Raw genomic sequence first — 12,223 nt, forward strand, 5'->3', positions numbered from 1 at the left:
TCAAGCAAGATTAGGAAAGGTGGTATTAATGCAAGCAACAGTCACATTCTACACTTCTGTTTTTCATTTTCACGATGAATGATTCAGGCACAAAGATGGCACAGATGGTGGCAAACATCTGTGATCATTTTTCAAATTTCACATATTTAATGGGGTTCTTCCTTAAAGGGCACCTTTTCTTGTAGCCAGTCAATCCGGGGATGTGAGCGTCACCGCCAGGAACCGCATTTGCTGTGCATTGATAATTGCCGTCAAGTGGTTTGCTACACCAGTTCAGAGGGCACTTAAAAGTCAACAGCATTGGTGTGGGTCTGGAGTCACATGTAAGGCAGATGGTCTAAGGATGACAGATTCCCTGCCTTGAAGGTCACTTCTGAACAAGACAGGTTTTAATTAATACTAGATTTTTCTAAAAGCTTTGTATTCAAACTTCACTATCTGTCATGGTGGGAGTAGATCCCTTTTCCCCATGGTCTTAGAATACTAGTCTAGCGACATTATCACTATGCTACTGCCTTCCCTTAATATTTGTATATCTGACGGGTTGGACATAAACTGTCTCTTCTATGAATAAACAGGGCCAATTATATTTCAAAGAGAAGTGATCAATTTCAGTCACGTTGCAGTTGCTGTTTCTGAAATCTTGGCTCAAGAAGTGGAAAATCCCAAGGTCAGTAATGACACCCTCATCTACATTCCTACCATGTTGCCTTTTTTAACCAGTAATCAGTTTCCCTTAAGGTAGTTGTTCAATTTTATCTTAAATCAATCTGAGTGGTATGCCTCTCTAATGCTCATTTAATAAATCCAGTGAAGATCTTAGACATAAGCTCTGCCTAAATATACATACTTTTCAGCATATATTTATGGTCTCTAGCTCTCCCAGGTCATGTCATATCAATACCCAAGCCTCAAATTGTAGTAAAACAATGAAAGGAATGGGAATTCTTGCATTAGGACTGCCAATAACTAAGCTTTCACGAAGAGTTAAAGATTTAACCAAACATATATGAGGAGCAGGATCTTATAGGGGTCTAAGCAAAGCGACCTATGGTGAGATGTGTTCTCGAGTTGGACAATTAGTCTGACAAGACCCATCTTGATGTCAGGAGCAGCTTGTCCTATGTCTCATGCTTTTGACTATTGGTGATGCAAGATTCTCATTCGGCAGCAGCTTGTTGATACTTAGGGGTGATTATTACTTGTTAGATATCTGGTGAACAGCCTAACCTGTCTCATTAATATTCAGCTAGCTTACCAAATGCACTAAACTTGCTAGATGTCGAGAAATCTTGGATATGGAAATAAGGGCAGCTACTTGCAAATTTAGCTCACCACGTGCTATAAAGGACCTCCATGCTGCATATGACCAAACAGCAACTCCGGGCATAATCTATAGCTATCAACACACACAACCCACATCCAAAGACATTGGAATCCAGCATTTGCCAAACACCCAAGGCCCTACAAGATTCACCCACACATGTTCTTTACGTTAAATCTTGAACTTATTATAAAAAGATCTGTAATTGGCAGTATTAATGAGATTATCATTGCTTTCATTGTTTTGCTATAATTTGACGCTTTGGGATTTGTTGATCGATCTTGCAGCACACTCATGAAACATAGACTTGTAATGCAAGTTGCATTGGAACTAGCATTGAAAGCCTGCAGAACGGACACTTTGAGTGGAAACACATTCCCAGCTGAAAGATTGGACCAGGTGACCAAGCTGCTCGCTTGCTCTCTTAGCATGTTCACAGCATCTATGCCTTGCCTGGCCATGCCAATTGGCATGCACATACTGCTGGTCAGCAGTCCTTAGCCAAAGAAGTACATTATGCTGTATATCAATGTTTTATATTCTTTGGTAATCTGTATGGACTGGGCGGATTTTAAAAAAAATGAATATCTTCTGTATCAAGTACATTCTCTTTTGTGTTGAATCCTCACATGGTTCCTGAAATTTCTTTTGGATACTGGCTTTCCAAAAGATTATATCTAAGATGTGAAATGCCTGTCTATTATTTTAGTGTATTTAAACTGATGATTTAATACATCTGTCAGAGACTAGGGAGAGATATTGCATTTAGGTGCATTAAGCAATTGTACATCAATATCAAGGCAACATTTCAGAAACAAAGCCATCGCTGAAACCCCAGTTCTGGCATTTTCTCTGCAACGGTCTCCAGATTCCATACAAAACCCAAGTGCAAATAAATGCCATGGCTTACAAGAATATAGAATTTAGCACCTAATGACTTACATGCAGGACTGCTGTGATTGGATCTTTGCATGGGTCCTTTAGGTAAGGTTAAACTCTGAAGCCAGGCTTCTTAATGACTGTTATTGATACACTGCACATGTTAAAGCTATGGAGGTGGAAAGTCCAAGCTGTAGGGAGCCAAATGTCTTTGTAGAACAGCAACACATGACCACTGAAGTCACAGTGTCTTCACTGATATCACATAGGGTTTAATGGTATCTAGATGGGCCTATCACCACAACTACAACATGGCCACATTTCCTTCATCTTCTGAATCCGCTCATCAAACCGGCCACCTGAATAAATCTCTATCCACATGTCCCAACTTTCAAATAGTTAGGTCAATCTGTGGGAAAATGGGCATTGTGAGCAGAAACAATGATTTTTCTGATCCTTAATTTGCACCCATGCATTGCACCCTTTTCAAAGGAAGAGGCGATGGAGACAGTAATACTCTGCTGCATCCCCATGACAATGCACTGACCAATCAGAATCGAACAGTCTGGTCTGCGAAATAAGATTGACAGTTAATGTCTCTTGCTGTATTCTGCATGTCGACGATGGCCTGAACAATGAGCACCCTCTTCTCATGTTGGGTCAAATATTTTGTCTTTTTCTCTCCCACTCCCCACAAGTCTAGTTCTTGTGTCCTTGTTTTGAAGATTGCAAGACAAAAATCTTCAACTTCTGGTCTCCTTTTAACAATGTTTAACATGCAAGTTATTAAGCAATAAAAACACAAAACCTCACTCCCTCTACCTGCACCTCCACCTCCCCCCCACAAAAAAAAACTGTACTCCCACCCCACCCCCTTGCGGGTTCTGAGACATATTGGACAAAAATAATGAGCTAAATCTTCAAATATAAAGTTTCAAAGATGAAGCATACTTGTTTGGTATTTTCTTAATCTCGGATTTCACTGCTTTATGCTGTTGATTTGTGTCAATTCAAGCACATAGTGAGTTTGGATGTAATGTGATAATATCAAGAGAATACTTGAGCTTTTTGCAACAATGGCGAAACAGACACCTCTTTGGAGGTAATTTTACCTTCCACCCCCTTAGGAAACTCCAGGCTTTGAAAATGGAAAGGGCAGATTAATCTTCCCATTAGCAACAAAAGAAAAAGGATCTTTGAATGAATGTATGAATAAATAAGGTTTACTAAAGATGAACCAGTAATACAAAACAGTGATGAGTCACTTGATCTGCTTCACTTCACACAGTATAATTGACCCTTATGACAAATGAAAATGCTGAACCAAAAAGAGACAGACAGTCACCAGCCAGGAAAGAACCAAACCTACAAGAATGAAGCAATTAAAGAACAATGCTGAGAGGTGAAGTGATGCCAAAAAAGAAACACTGGAATGAGACCAGGAGAGCCTCAGTTACAGCAGACGTACATCAGATGAGCAATAAGAAACTCAATTTCCATACTTTAATATGTAAAATCTCTGGGTAATTAAAACATGCCCAAAGCACAGATAGCTAGGTGAGTCACCTAGTCACCTGTTGGGAGATGACGTGAGTGGAATACGGATTTGAAATTATATATTGAAAATACTCAGAAAATGTACTTATTATGATAATCACAGAATGAAAATAAAACAACTAAACACTCTGACCTTTAAGGGTGAGCAGTTTTCTCTTGAAATAACAACTTGAGCGGTTAACATATTAAAATGCCGCATTGCATCACAGGAACATTATTTAATTACAGTTGACACCAAAGCACTAAAAGTGATATGAAAGTAGGTGACCAAAAGCTTAGACACAAAGATAGATTATAGGGAGTCTTAAAGATGAACCGGGAGGAGCACAGTGGGAATTTCAGATTGTGGGGCCTTGCTATCTTAAGGCATAGTCAACAATAGTGGAACAATGATATCCAGCGATATTCAAAAGGCCAGAACAGGAGAGAGGGATCTCAGTGGTTAGGGAAGGATAGGAGAGTTTACGTAGAAGGGAAGGGCAATGTTTGGAGGGATTTTAAAACTCCAATAAGAATCTTTCATATTCATAGAAGGGACATGGCCCTTTGGAGTTTGGAGGTCTTTATTTGTATCGTTGGATATTTTATAGCATGAAAGTTTAGAGCATACACCTGTTTTCTTGGATTTGGCAAGTAGATTAGATTACTTACAGATTACTTACAGTGTGGAAACAGGCCCTTCAGCCCAACAAGTTCACACTGACCTGCCGAAGCGCAACCCACCCAGACCCATTCCCCAACATTTATCCCTTCACCGAACACGATGGGCAATTTAGCATGGCCAATTCACCTAACCTGCACATTTTTGGACTGTGGGATGAAACCGGAGCACCCGGAGGAAACCCACGCAGACACAGGGAGAATGTGCAAACTCCACACAGTCAGTCGCCTGAGACAGGAATTGAACCCGGGTCTCTGGCGCTGTGAGGCAGCAGTGCTAACCACTGTGCCACCGTGCCGCCCAAATAGGAGGAGAAACTAATACTGGGGTATATTTTCATGATCATTACCTGGGGAAGGGAAAAAAAACATCAATACAACAATAAGAAGGCAGGTTCTGAGTGAACCTCACCCCTCACCCCACAGTCAAAAGGCAAAGAGGAAAGCCTGCCCCCAGCCCCTTATGGTTTTAGCTGGTATTACACTTGGCTGCCCATGTGTCAAAATGGAATGTATGCAAGAAACATTTTGACCAGTCAATGAAGATAAGCATGCAGGTACAGCAGGTAGTGAAGAAAGCTAATAGCATGCTGGCCTTCATAACAAGAGGGATTGAGTATAGAAGCAAAGAGGTTCTTCTGCAGCTGTACAGGGTCCTGGTGAGACTGCACCTGGAATATTGTGTGCAGTTCTGGTCTCCAAATCTGAGGAAAGACATTCTGGCTACTGGGGGAGTGCAGCGTAGGTTCATGAGGTCAATTCCTGGAATGGCGGGACTATCTTATGTTGAAAGTTTGGAGTGACTGGGCTTGTATACCCTTGAGTTTAGAAGACCGAGAGGGGGTCTGATTGAGACGTATAAGATTATTAAAGGATTGGACACTTTGGATGCAGGAAACGTGTTTCCGCTGATAGGCGAGTCCCGAATCAGAGGACACAGCTTAAAAATAAGCTGTCAGCGATGAGGAGAAACTCCTTCACCCAGAGAGTGGTGGCTGTGTGGAATGCTCTGCCCCAGAGGGCAGTGGAGGCCCAGTCTCTGGATTCATTTAAGAAAGAGTTGGATGGAGCTCTCAAGGATAGTGGAATCAAGGGTTATGGAGATAAGGCAGGAACAGGATACTGATTGAGGATGATCAGCCATGATCATATTGAATGGTGGTGTCAGCTCGAAGGGCACAATGGCCTACTCCTGCACCGATTGTCTATTCCATCATCTTATCTGCCCAAACCATGCCAACATTTCCCTCAAATTGCATCATTCTCATGCACATAAGCTGTCATCCTCTCACTCTCACTTAGAACATAGAACAATACAGCGCAGTACAGGCCCTTCGGCCCTCGATGTTGCGCCGATCCAAGCCCACTATCCTCCATATACCTATCCAATGTCCGCTTAAATGCCCATAAAGAGGGAGAGTCCACCACTGCTACTGGCAGGGCATTCCATAAACTCACGACTCGCTGAGTAAAGAACCTACCCCTAACATCTGTCCTATACCTACCACCCCTTAATTTAAAGCTATGCCCCCTTGTAATAACTGACTCCTTACGTGGAAAAAGGTTCTCACAGTCAACCCTATCTAAACCCCTAATCAACAGAAGTGAGACTCACCGGCCTATAGTTACTAGGGTTATCCCTACTCCCCTTCTCCCATGCTTTCCCATCTTATTCCATCCTCACCTCATCACATGTTCACCTTCAACCTTGTAACTGCACCCTTTTAGTTCTTTGGCTGAAAACCAACTGTTTCGAAGCAAATAGGATTGGTTGCGCCTGAACTACTCGCACAGCAGCGCTGACCCACAGGACTGAAACAGATTGTCAACTTCACCCCTTTGCAGACACAGCTGAGGATGGGTCAGTAGAGTAATTGTTGAGCAGATTTGAGTTAACATTCCCACTTATTCATCTCCCAGCTACTGGACATTAACAACAGCAGAGGGAGGCGAGTGGAAAGGACAGGTCTTGGTGTTTTTCACGGAATTAAAACAAAACAAAATCCTAGTCAGAGTCGTTTGGGAAAAACTATAACCACCCATGATAAGATTGTATACAGGAGAGCACAGATTGCAAGTCTTTGACAAAAGAAGCAAACGCAATACACAAAAAGAGAATTTAGCATGCAGCGAGTGCGTAAGGCATGGAATGCGCTGCCTGAGAATGTGGTAGATGGAGGTAGGTTTTATCACAGCATTCACAAGGGAATTAGACTATTGTGTGAAAAGGAAGAGTATGCAGCATTACCAAGGAAAGGTCGGAGACTGGCACTAAGTGAGTGTTCAATTGGAGAGTCAGTGCTGACAAGATTGGGCCAAATCACCTCTTTCTGAGCTAATAACAATTCTGTAATACTTTTAACTGTCAGGGAGGATCCATTATACTGCTCACACATTCACTGGTGCTCCATCTTTCCACAGCAATGCTGACACTCCATCTTTTGAATGTCTAAAGATATCTCCTATCAACTCTTAGACTTGGTATCTCAGCTGTCGAGTGTTGGAGCCGCATTCCAGGTAAGTAAGGAATATTCCATCATATTCCTAATTTATGCCATTTAAACAGAAGAGGATATGGTTAAATTCTCTGTGGTTGAAGATGGTCTTCACCCGGCACTTACACAGCAAAGTGCTAGCCATTTGTTCACCAACTAAACCACATACAATTCAAAGCAGTTAAAAAAACCCATTCATTTATTCAATTCAGACCGAATCTACTCTTCATTGACTCCACCTAATGCATTCATTCTTCTAACCTTCAAAAAAGTGTACTGGGGAATATTACCTTATCAACCCCCTTCTTCTACCCATTAAAGTGTAATTCCTATATTCTCATATCTGATGGGTCCTTTATGCCTTAATTAGGCCAAGCTCAGATATCATTCAGTGGTCCCACTGCTCCGTTATCTTAGAACTTTCTTAGAAAATTTAGTCAGAATCAATTTTTGATGAAATCAGTAGATTCAAACAAAATCTTAAATCAAACTTGTCCATTGGGTTCAATAGCATTGATATTAAGATTAGACGAGATTCCCTACAGTGTGGAAACAGGCCCTTCGGCCCAATAAGTCCACACCAACCCTCCGAAGAGTAACCCACCCAGACCCATTTCCCTCTGACTAATGTACCTAACACTGTGGACAATTTAGCATGGCCAATTCACCTAACCTGCACATCTTTGGACTGTGGGAGGAAACCAGAGCACCCGGAGGAAACCCACGCAGACACGGGGAGAATGTGCAAACTCCACACAGACAGTTACCTGAGGCTGGAATTGAACCTGGGTCCCTGGTGCTGTGAGGCAGCAGTGCTAACCACTGAGCCACCGTGCCGCCCCAATTCAGCACAATAGATACAATGGGAGACAAGGTAAAAACAATGACTGCAGATGCTGAAAATCAAATACTGGATTAGTGGTGCTGGAAGAGCACAGCAGTTCAGGCAGCATCCAACGAGCAGCGAAATCAACGTTTCAGGCAAAAGCCCATTCCTGATGAAGGGCTTTTGCCCGAAACGTTGATTTCGCTGCTCGTTGGATGCTGCCTGAACTGCTGTGCTCTTCCAGCACCACTAATCCACAATGGGAGACAAGGCTGATACAAACTCCTAAATATTCTGATTGCTTGGGAGCATTTCTAAGATGGTTAACGATCACCTACCACCTCCAGCTTCCCAGGCCAGTAAGATGGTGAACTCAGCAGGACCCTCTATTGACCAAACTTCCAAAGTCTCCCCCACCTTACTCTGCCCATTCCTTCTCCACAAGTATTGAAGTCAATGTTTTTCTTCAAGCAAATATGTTTTTGTTTGCCTGATAAGTCCACCTACAAACTACATTTCACCATCCCTCTAAGGACAAGCTAAGCGACTGGGAAAGGGGGGTGGGGTTGTGGGATATATAAAATGGGGAGAGAAAGCAAGGAATTAAGCACAGCAACAGCCCATGGCAACCTCAGGCCAATTAAGAGCCTTCTCCCACCATTTTAAAAGTGACAGGTCAGCCGACTACCATCTGAGAATACTTAGTGATCCCTGGCAGTTTCCCTGCAGCGGATTAGGGCCATGCAGCTCAACTACTAGTAGGTCATACCAAAAAGCATATGGTTTGCACTATTTGCAACAGTGTACTGACTATATTCAAGCAGTGTTTGCAAACTCTTGAACACAATATCCAGTTTTAGCTGTGATTCCCCAACAGTACAACATTTACTGAGCAGGCCCAAGTGGGCTGATGATTAACACTAACAACTCAATTTATGATTATCAGTTGTTCCCTCAATGTGACTTACTTACACTTGTGAAAAGATGCATAAACATATAGTGATCTGTACATTGCAGAATATCTAGGCACTGCACGTTTTTTAACTTAGAAAAAAAAGCAGCACGAGGGAGAGTTATTCCCTAGTGTACTCCCCATGACAACACTTTGATGAGCGTTTAATTCCCTTTTTTGATTTTAAACAAAAGCTTGAGAGGTAATTGCTCACTGCTACATTCTCAATGACAACAACTTGATCAGTTAGGCTCCACTTGCAAACCAACACCACTTGCTTTTTTTAATGCAGTATGTATTGTTGCTCCCTGTGAAATTTTGCATTCTTGAAACTCTGTCCTGATCTACAAAAGAAGGAAAGCTTCATCAGCTTGTTTCATTTCCAACATAAACAGCGTTTCGTAAAGTCGAATGTGCTTCCTTCAAAAGTAAGTGTTTGGAGTCTGGAATTATATTGTTTTAAAAAATGCCTTCTTCTATAATCATCTTCAGCATTGTTGAAATCTTTAAGCAATTAGAACCGTTTGGGATTAGCTTATTCAGCAGACTTCAAAATGAATTCAATAACTGTCACTCCAGAGCAGCCACTGACCAGCAGTCCATCTCCAAGTCTACACTATAACAATATTACAGTACATTAGGCTCATTTTAACAGATGGGCACTTTCTATGTCACCCTGCTCCAGTTAGTTGGAATTACCTTTTGCAGGTACTGTAAACACCTTTTGTCTTTAGCTTTCAGTTACTTTGGATATATATCGGAAGTTCACATTTACTGCCGAGGCAAGCACCTGAATGCTCACATTTGTGACCTGATGTTGGGAGTTCTTATAAAGCAAGCATTGCATTAGCTACCTGACAGAACAATTAACAAAGGAAGGGGCACCTACTCTCAATTATCATGGGAGAGAACATGAATGTTGCAACATTTGGATTGAAAGGAACAGGATTGAGAACATTGCAGTTCTGCAGACAACACTTTATCAAAGTTATATATTTTACTTAACACTGTAGCTTCTGCTGTGGTGGCACTGCTATAACAGGCCAGAGTTAATCTTTCAGGTCGACTGCAGAAGCCACAGCTGTCACCTTTCAACGTGAACATGTTTGATTGTAAATTAAAATGATTCATATCCAGATTCAGAACGATGATGCTGTGCTCAGACGGAGTCAGAGATGTACAGCACAGAAACAGAGCCTTCTCACCAAACGAAGCCATCCATGCCGACAAGAGACCCCAACCCAATCTAGTCCCACCTGCCAGCACTTGGCCCATATCCCTCCAAACCCTTCCTATTCATATACCCATCCAGATGTATTTTAAATGCTGTAATTGTACTAGCCTCCATCACTTCCTCTGGCAGCTCATTCCATACACGTACCACCCTCTGCTTGAAAAAGTTGCCCCTTAGCTTCCATTTATATCTTTCCTCTCTCACCCTAAACCTATGCCCTCTAGCTCTGGAGGCTCCCACCCCAGGGAAGAGACTTTATCTGTTTACCCTATCCATGCCCTTCACGATTTTATAAACCTCTATAAGGTCATCCCTCAGCCTTTGATGCTCCAGGGAAAACAGCCCCAGCCTGTTCAGCCTCTCCCTATAGCTCAAATTCTCTGACCCTGGCAACATCCTTGTAACTCTTTTCTGAACTCTTTCAAGTTTCACAACATCCTTCCAATAGGAAGGAGACCAGAATTATATACAATATTCCAACAGTGGCCTAACCAACATCCTGTACAGCCACAACATAACCTGCCAACTCCTATACTCAATGCTCTGACCAACAAAGGGAAGCATACCAAACACCACCTTCACTATCCTATCTACCTGCGACTCTATTTTCAAGGAGCTATGAACCTGCACTCCAAGGTCTCTTTGTTCAGCAAATCTCCCTAGGACCTTACCACTAAGTGTATAAGTCCTGCTAAGATTTGCTTTCCCAAAGTGCAGCACCTCTCATTTATCGAAATTAAACTCCATCTGCCACTCCTCAGCCCATTGGCCCATCTGATCAAAATCCCGTTGTAATCTGAAGTCTTCTTCTTCGCTGTCCACTACACCTCCAACTTTGGTGTCATTTGCAAACTTACTAAATATATTTCCTATGTTCATATCCAAATCATTTATATAGAGTCATAGAGATGTACAGCATGGAAACAGACCCTTCGGTCCAACCTGTCCATGCCGACCAGATATCCCAACCCAATCTAGTGCCACCTGCCATCGCCTGGCCCATATCCCTCCAAACCCTTCCTATTCATATACCCATCCAAATGCCTCTTAAATGTTGCAATTGTACCAGCCTCCACCACTTCCTCTGGCAGCTCATTCCATACACGTACCACCCTCTGCGTGAAAAAGTTGCCCCTTGGGTCTCTTTTATATCTTTCCCCTCTCACCCTAAACCTATGCCCTCTAGTTCTGGACTCCCCAACCCCATGGAAAAGACTTTATACAAATGATGAAAAGTAGTGGACGCAGCACCAATCCTTGTGGCACTCCATTGGTCACAGGCCTCCAGTCTGAAAAACAACCCTCCACCACCATCCTCTGTAATTATTGAAAACATGTGGTAAACCATTCAGTCAGAGCTATCCTTTCGTAGGTAACAACAGTGACCACACTTCAAAAAAATACTTTGTTGGCTATCAAATACTTTGGGATGCCAGAGATTAAGTAAAGTGCTCTATTAAAAAAAAATCTTTCTTTTCCCAATTCTCCTATCTACAATATAAGAGATGAATACTGAAGGAGTATTAGTCAATTTATCTGACCACAGAATAAATTTGACCACTTATGTTCAAACTTTTGCTGATCTTTCAATAACAAACTACATTGTTTAGCCCAGCAGCCTCCTGTCACATGTGAAATTGTATTCAGAGAGTCCAATCTAATACTGGAACACCTAAAATAGAGTTCGTTTCAGTAATGGCTCAGCCAGCTGTAATGAAAACTTTCACAAATTCAGCAAGATGATAAGAAACAGTAAAAATATTTTTCTTTTATTAGCAGGTTTTGATTGTTGAATGGAGTTAAAGCGGCAACAACAGATTTTTTTAATATTGCTTAAGAAGCTGAACTCCACTGACGAATTAGGGTTAGGAACTCCGGTGTGATCTTACCACACTGCAGCACCATCTTCTATCCCTTGACAGAGATGGTTTGTGGAGTTGATAGTTCACCCCTTTGCAAATTCACAAAAACAAAGTACTGTGGACACTGGAAAAATGTAATAAAAAGAGTAAACACTGGCAGAGGCTGGAAAGCTGCAGAACTGCCAAACAAATACATGAATCTTCTCTTAGAACAGGCTTTCCATTCTTTGTTTGGAGTGGGACAGAGATGCTCAGTCTGAGCAGTCAGGTCAATGCATGGCTCCATAAACCCTGTTATGCCAGCCTCTTGTGAGTCTAGGAAGCTGATTGCTATTTATATTTATATGTTAATTATGAGTAGAAGACATTAGAAGCTGTTTTTGTTTTAAACTCGCCTTCTACTTAAGATAAAGCACCATGCCCTGGAACTTGTG

Source organism: Chiloscyllium punctatum, chromosome 25 (assembly GCF_047496795.1).
Source record: "Chiloscyllium punctatum isolate Juve2018m chromosome 25, sChiPun1.3, whole genome shotgun sequence".
NCBI lineage: Eukaryota > Metazoa > Chordata > Chondrichthyes > Orectolobiformes > Hemiscylliidae > Chiloscyllium > Chiloscyllium punctatum.